Here is an 8,442-nt window from a genome sequence, read left to right as displayed (position 1 = left end):
AGAATCCCACTTGATTTACCTCTTGATTGGTGTTTTGGGCATCTGGGTTATATCTACTCAGGGGCTTGTATGAATAATGATGCTATGAGCATTTATAAACAAGTATTTGTGTGGACAGACTGCATTCTCTGAGGCACATACTTGAGAGTGGAATTGTTGGGGAAAATACATATATTAGTTGCAAATAGAAAATTTTAAAAATGCCAGAGAGTTGAGGTAATCACACCATCTCCTTGAACATCATGGAAATTCACAAATATAGAGCTAAAGTCTTGGAGTGATGGCTGTAGTTCATATTTGAAACCCCACAGTATTCAACTTTTGAGTTGTTTGGGGTTTTTTTTGGGGGGGGGGAGGTCGTGTGTGTGTGTGTGTGGGAGAGAGAGAGAGTGAGAGGGAGAGAGCGTGAGAGATATTATTTGTGTCTGCTTGTTCTGAGGTAGGGTCTTACTATGTAGCCCTGGCTGGTATGTTGCTCCATGTGACTCAGATTCACTATAAATTTACGGGAGTTCTTCTTCCTGCCTCATGAGTGCTGGAATTAACGGCATGTACACCACACCTGCTTTAAACAAGAATTATTATTACAATTTTATTGAGTATACATTTTTCTCTGAGCCAAAATAAAGGGTTTATAAACACAAATAATCTTTCAGTTAATTTTTTTTTAGTAGATAATTATTCTAACAGTAAAATAAATTTGCACTGCTCCCGGGGCTGAGGTTTGGTTCCGTGACGGTAGTAGAATAAGTGTTAAAAACTAAATTTAGAGGAAACATGCTTCAGAGTGGAATATGTGCCCGTTGTTTTGTTATATATTGAATTTTAATAGTAAAGTGTTAAAATGTTCCAGATTTAAATTATAAGAGTACTTTTGATTTTTAAGATGTTCCTTTTAGGAGCTGGAAAGAGGGCTCAGAGGTTAAGAGCACTTGCTTCTCTTGTGAGTGGACCTGGGTTCAGGTCCCAGCACTTACTTGGTAACCCATCTGTAGCTGCAGTTCCAAGGACCATTTTGGTCTTTATGGGCACCAGGCATGCATGTGGTGCACCTACATATATGCAGGCAAAACACAAAATCCTTTTTTAAAGGCTTTTTAAAGTGTTTAATTTCCTAGTCCTTGCATAGCTCAAATAATTTTGCAGCACACTGAATCTGGGAAAGCTACTTATTAAAGATGTTTGTCTTTCCTACAAAAGGATGGTACATGTCGCTTATGTTAAAAAAGAACACATATCCAAGGAACTCATGGCCTGCCAGAGCAAGTGTGTTGTTTGGTAGCTCAGTAGTTCAGGAGTAGTTTTCTTAAGATGTTCCAGGGCACCCACCATATGGTGCTTAGTAACCCATGGCCTTGAAAGCATCTGGGCTTTGACATCCATGTTAGCTCGTCTCTCTGGCCGTCTTGGAGGCAAGGAGTCAAACAAGCCTCTTATTGATTCTTAGGAAACTGTCACTGGAATATTTATGATGGATGAAATGAAATTAGTACAAGTGACTGGACTCAGTCAGTGGCCTGGATGTGACACTCTTCTCACATGTCAGGAGTTGTCTCCTTAGTCTCATGGAGTCAAGGCCAACGTGATTTTCATTCAATAATATATAATGTAGTGTGTGACTGTCTTTACAAACTCTGTGTGTGTGTGTGTGTGTGTGTGTGTGTGTGTGTGTGTGTGTAGGTGAACACACATGTTTAACACAAAAACTAATATTAAGGTAGGAGAGAGTGATTGTTTATAACAATGACAAATGACTAATACACAAAATTTAGATTCTCAGTTGATAATCTTTATATTTAAATTATTTATACTTAATAAAGTTTTGTAAAATTGACTCAGAGGACAAAACTAGAAAGTTACCTTGCCTGGGTTTCTAATACCTTTTAGCCTTTTTTGAAACCATTTTCTTCTAATTTTTTTCTAAAAATTAAAATTTGTCCCTTGACAATATCATAAATGTATATATTGCTTTTTTTTTTTTTTTTTTTTCAGAGACAGGGTTTCTCTGTGTAGTCCTGGCTGTCCTGGAACTCACTCTGTAGACCAGGCTGGCCTCGAACTCAGAAATCCGCCTGCCTCTGCCTCCCAAGTGCTGGGATTAAAGGCGTGTGCCACCACCGCCCGGCTATATATTGCTTTTTGATTAGTCTTACCCCTGCCTATCTCTCACCTACTACTGTCAAGGTTCCTCTCCCGCTACAGACTCCTTTCCCACACGTCATGTTTTGTTTGTGAACTGTTAGATTTAACCAGGGCTGTTTGTGTGACCATGGATTTGGAGCTATCTGTTAGACCCCAGTGTGCTTAACAGTGTGCACACAACTAAAGACGGTGACTTCCAATCTTCCAGAATCTATTGGGAGCTAATGGTTCAGCAGCTGGGAGCCTCACCTCTCCTGGTGATTGACTGTGGACAGGCCAATCTTGGGCATGCTCAGGATGAATCCTGTAGCTGCTCTGAGTTCATGACCTGTGTTGTGCCTGGAAGATGGTGTTTGATTGCCCTTCTCCCTGTTGTCCCTCTTTCGTTCTTCCACCTGCTGTGATGTTCACTGAGCCTTAAAGGGATGCTATAATTGTCCTATTTAGGACTGGGCTCCCAGCTGTCAGTTATCTTGGGCAACCACATACCTGCATTCACTGTAAAGAGGGGCTTCTCTGAGAAAGGCATTTGACTATGGGTTGTGACCATATGGGTCATATCTTCACAGGGCGGTATGATGATGTGTCAGTTCAGCTAAACAAGCCACAAGTTCTCTCCTAAGGCCTATGACTTCCCCAGCCTTGTGTTTCCACTAGGTTTGCAGTGCTGGACATTGATTCTTTTTTTTAATTTACTTTCTAAGACAGGGTCTTACTCTGTAGCCTGGGCTAGCTATGAACTTATGATCCACCAGCCTCTGCCTCAGCCTCCTATATGCTGGGAGAGCAGGTGTATGGCACCATGCCAAGCCTAGATTTAGAAACACATTTACTGCTGTGTTACGATTGCCTACAGTCTTCAATGCAGTAACATGCTATGCAGGGGTATGACCTAAGCATTATGATAAATTGCACAGCCTAGCTACCTAGTAGGTTATCCATCTAGATTTATATAAATCCACACTGATGCTAGCACCACTAAATTGCCTAATAGGAGAGGTCTCAGACTATATCAAGCTGTCTTACTTACTTTTCTATTGCTGTGACAAGAAACCATGATGAAGGTAACATAGAAGAAAGAACATCTTTGGGGCTAACAGTCTCAGAGTATTAGAGTTCATGTCCATTGCGATGGAACCTGGCAGTGGGCAGGCAGGCAGGCAGGCAGGCATGGCACTGGAGCAGTAGCTGAAAGTTCACATCTTGATCCACAAGCTTGAGGCAAAGAGATAACTGGGAATGGTTGGTCCTTTGAAACCTCAAAGCCTGATCCAGGTGGCACACCTCCTCCAACAAGACCACACCCCCAATTCTTCCTAAGCAGTTCTATCTACCCGGAACCAAGTATCCAAACATATGAGCGTGATGAGGTCATTCTCTTTTAAACCACCACAGAAAGCACACATGCACACAGAGGCACACAGGCAGACACACATACATGCATGCACACGTATATACTATGTAGCATGGCATTCTGAGGGGGATGGTAGTTCTTTTTTTTATAACTGTTAGTAAGAATACAGTTTCATGCTGTCATCTAGTTGCCTTGATGACACTTTGGTATTAGTTTAAATGTTGAGTTGCAGATACACAATTTCTTGTTTATACAAATGGCAATATGAAATTATCTAATACCATTTTTCCTGTGTTGGGGATTAAACTCAGGGTCTCACCCATCCTGAGCAAGTGGCCCATGAATGAGCTACATCCAATGCCCACATTATCTGATTGTTAGCCCATTAAAATTATTTTCAATTGAGTGATATTTGTGAAATTTCTCCTGAAGCAGGAGGTAAGCAACTCAAAGTCGCTCCAGCAAGTGCCTGAGATAGACCAGATTCTCTAGGTCTCTCCCTGTCCAAGAAAGATAATAAAAAACGTGAGTTTTTCTCACACTGAGCAGAGCCAAACTGCAAAGACTCTAGAACCAGACCAGCTGACTAGAAGAAACAGAAACCAGCCAAGATGCCTAGAAGAGGTTTAGACGAACTGAGGTACCTGGAAAGAACTCTTTCTAACCTGCTGAGCTGCCTGCAGGCTGTGCAGTGTGCTCCAGGTCCCCAACTTCATTAGCTGTCACCTGTGCTAGAGTGAGCTTTGTTGATGCAGCTGCATGAGACTTATTGCTGCTCCTGCAAGCAACCCCTCACCCATGTACCTGCAGGGAACTCCAGTAAAACTCACTAGTTCACCAAGTTGGATTTTGGTGTGTTCTGGGATCTATCTGGTGAGGAGATGTGTGTTGCGTGCCCCCAGGAAAAGTTTTGTCACACAACATAAAAATACAATTATGTAACATGCAGTGCCATGCCTTTAATTTCAGTGCTTGGGAAACAGGCAAATGTTCTTAATTGTATGGTCCTCATAAGTGAGCACCAATGCAATGTGGGGGAAAAGCTATGTCTCCTGAAGTTGCTACCTTCATGGTTTCCTTGATCACTGTTACATGTATTTATCTGTGCATGTGTGGACACACATGTGCCATGGTGATGTGCATGTCTCCTTCCAACATGTGGGTCCTGGGGATCAAACTCAGGTCATCAGGCTTTGCGGCAAGCACTGTTATCCACCAAGCTGTCTTGCTGGCCCTCATTCCGCGGTAAGCATTCATCCAAATCTTAGTGTTTTGTTTAGTAGTTACATATTGGAATTCAGAGATCATTAGGCAAGTGTCCTCTTTATCAATGCTATTTCAGTACAGTGTACTTCTGGGATCTAAATAGATGGGCTAAATGCATCTGTCTCTAAGGCAACAGTGAAGAAAATGATAACGTTCTCAGAAAAATTTAAAAATGTGGAGCTGGGCATGATGGTATATGCCTGTTATCTCAGCACTTGGAAAGTTGAGGCAGAAGGATTTTAGTTTGAGTCCAGCCTGGGCTACACAGTTATGGGGAGCCGACAGAAGGTGGCTATCATCCTTGCAGCCATCTTGAGCCATATACCCTGACAAGAGACTTGTTTACAATAGCCTTCAACAGCTAAGCATACTCTGATAACATCTTGTTTTATATACCCAGGATTTTCCCTTGGGTGTGTGTGACTTAAAGGCGTGACTTGAGAAGTCAGACTTATAAAGGGTGAGAGGCAGACAGAAGAAAAAGCTGGAAATGTTGGAACTTGGAGGCATTAGGGACTAGGAACTAGGGACTAGGAGCTGGAGACTTGGGACTTGGACAAGGAACAAGAAACTTGGAAAGAGAGAAGAAGAGAGACGAGAATAAACGGGACTGAATCACACTCTGTCTGGTCTCTATTCTTCATGTCCGCCCTCACTCTCTCTTTTGCTGAACCCTGACCGGAGCAGCAGTATGGGCAGTTAGCCCCCAGAGCTTGGGGCAGTGCGGGTTCTAACATTTGGCAGAGTGGTCCCCGACACACAGTGGGGCTCTGAGTTTGACAAATAAGCAAACAAAAACAAAAGAAAAAAAATGAAATATTAAAAATGTATTAGAAAATTGTTATATTAAGTGGTGTGTGTGTGTTACCTGTCCCCCAAAGTGATGGAAATATACTTTCAGAAAAAAAATCTTATTTTTCTTTCATAAATTGGCCGCACATGTTTAGCATTAGTATAGCTGGTAAGTCATTATACATAGTGAGCATCATAAACAAGTGTGCTTCTTTTTCTTCTTCCCACTCAGAGCAAGGGAGGAGAGTACGTGCTACCTCTTTTACAGACCCTAGAAACTATTAAAGTGTCTGACGTAGCTGTTAACAGTAGCTACCATTCACCACATCTTTGAAAGTCATTGAATTAAAAGCCTATTCCTCGATTTTTTTTTTTTTGGTCATTATCAATTTAACATTTATTTTTGTTTCTTTTAAATTGTGTGTGCATGCATGCATGCGTGTGTGTGTGTGTGTGTGTGTGTGTGTGTGTGTGAGAGAGAGAGAGAGAGAGAGAGAGAGAGAGAGAGAGAGAGAGAGCTGGATACACGTTAACTTGATACAGGCTAGAGTCTGTATCAAGTTAACGTGTATCCAGCATATTTGTGTATTTGAGAGGTGGGAGCCTCAGTTGAGAAAATGTCTCCATGAGATCAGACTGTGGGCAAGCCTGTAGAGCATTTTCTTAAGTCATGGCTGATGAGGGAGGACCCACTAGGTGGTGGATGCTTCCACCCCTGGGCTGGTAGTCTGAGTTCCATAGAAAGCAGGCCCAGGGAGTTGTGTTGAACAATCCAATAAGTAGCACCCCTGCAGGGCCTCTGCGTCAGCTCCTGCCTCCAGGTTCCTGCCCTGACTGCTTTCAGTGATATGTGATCCTCAGGTGAACCATTAGACTGAGCCATCTCATGCCTCTCCCCCTGCCTCCCAGGTTTGTTCTTATACAGAACAGTTTCTTAATGATTGCTGGGTTACATTTATGCTGAGTTGTTTAGTAAATGTTTTATGAAACTAATTTGTTGATGCATTTAAGAAAGATATCCAAGGAGGAAGATAATGCAAAATGTTTTTGAAACATGCAAAAAATGTTTTGAAAATAATCTGGGAGAAGACTATTATGAATTTAGGAAATGTAAAATATATCATGAAGTTAGACCTGTTATTTTCCAATTAAGTTTATAACCTGACATACTTATTTTAGGTAAATGTACTTCAGAACTTCATTTAGCTAACAGTTAATAGTGTGGTATTTAGTGTATTAAATTACTGAAATTTCCTATTATAATTTAAAACTATTGGATTCTGAGTATTTTCAACATTTTTCATATAACTAACGTTTACCATTTAATTTGTTTCTTTTAATTAATTTTACAAATTATAAAATTTAATTTTATTTATTCACTTTACATTTCAATATCAATCCCCCTCCTCGCAGTACCCCCTCACACAAATCCTCCCCCCAGTCCCCTCTTTCCTTTTCCTCTAGGAAGGGGGGTGGAGTCCCCTAGTCTCCCTCTGCCCCAACATATCAAGTCTCTGCAGGATTAATCAAATCTATTGAGGCCAGGGGAACAGGATCCACAGGCAGGCAGCAGATTCAGGGACAGCCCCAATCCAGTTATTGGGGGACCTGCATAAAGACCAAGCCAAACTTCTGCTACATATATGAAGGGGTTGGGGAGTGCCTAGGTCCAGCCTGTGTATGCTCTTTTGTTAGTGGTTCAGTCTCTGGGAGCCCCCAAGGGTCCAGGTTAATTGACTCGGTTGATCATTCTGTGGAGTCCCTGTCCTCTTTGGGTCCCCCAGTCCTGCTAATTCTTCACAAGACTCCTCAAGCTCCATCTAATGTTTATTTGTGAGTCTCTTTATCTGTTTCTGTTGGTTGCTGGGTGGAGCCTCTCAGAGGACAGTTGTGGTAAGCTCCTGTCTGCAAGTGTAACAGAATAACATTAATAGTGTCAAGAATTGGTATTCCCACCAATGTGGTGTGCACACGCCTTTAATCTCAGCACTTGGGAGGCAGAGGCAGGCAGATTTCTGAGTTCAAGGCCAGCCTGGTCTACAGAGTGAGTTCCAGGACAGCCAGGGCTACACAGAGAAATCCTATCTTGAAAAACAAAAAACAAACAAACAAACAAAAAAAGAATTGGTATTCCCAAAAGATGCTTCACCATCCCACAAGGACACTTCCTCAACTATGTTGTGACTATGCTTTATTCACAATAGCAAGAAACTGGAAACAACCTAGACGTCCCTCAAATGAAGAATGGATAAGGGAAATGTGGTTCGTTTACACAATGGACTACTACTCAGCTATTAAAAACAAGGACATCATGAATTTTCCAGGCAAATGGATGGAACTAGAAATATCCTGAACGAGGTAACCCAGACCCAAAAGGACATGCATGGTATGTACTCACTGATAAGTGAATATTAGCCAAAAAGTGCAGGATAACCACACCACAATACACAGAACCAAAGAAGCCAAATAACAAGCATAGTCCCAGGGAGGAGGCTTGAATCTCACTCAGAAGGGGAAATAAAATAGATTTCAGAGGTGGATGGAGAGCAGAAATTGAGTGGGAGAGGGGGTGGGAGAAGAAATGGGGCTGCGGTGGATCAGAGGAGAGAGAACAGCAATCGTTGGTGAGGGGGCATCTCTAGGACTTACCTGAGTTCTGGGATAGGAGTGGGGGTGTGGGGTGTGGCGAGGTTGGGGGAGGAAGCCCCAGAGTACTATGAGGCAATTGCAGATAAGGATCCTAAAGTGGCCACTTCCTGTAGCCAGGCAGAACTCCGAGGAGGGATAAGGTCAGCCACAAAACCTTCAACCCAAAATGTGTCCTGCAGAGACAGAGGAAATGGCCAATCAATTCCTGGCCAAAATTGAAAGCCAATGTTTTTTAATCC

This window comes from Arvicanthis niloticus, chromosome 4, assembly GCF_011762505.2.
Source record: "Arvicanthis niloticus isolate mArvNil1 chromosome 4, mArvNil1.pat.X, whole genome shotgun sequence".
Lineage (NCBI taxonomy): Eukaryota > Metazoa > Chordata > Mammalia > Rodentia > Muridae > Arvicanthis > Arvicanthis niloticus.
The sequence above is the reverse complement of the archived record's forward strand: the minus strand, read 5'-3'. Positions refer to the sequence as shown.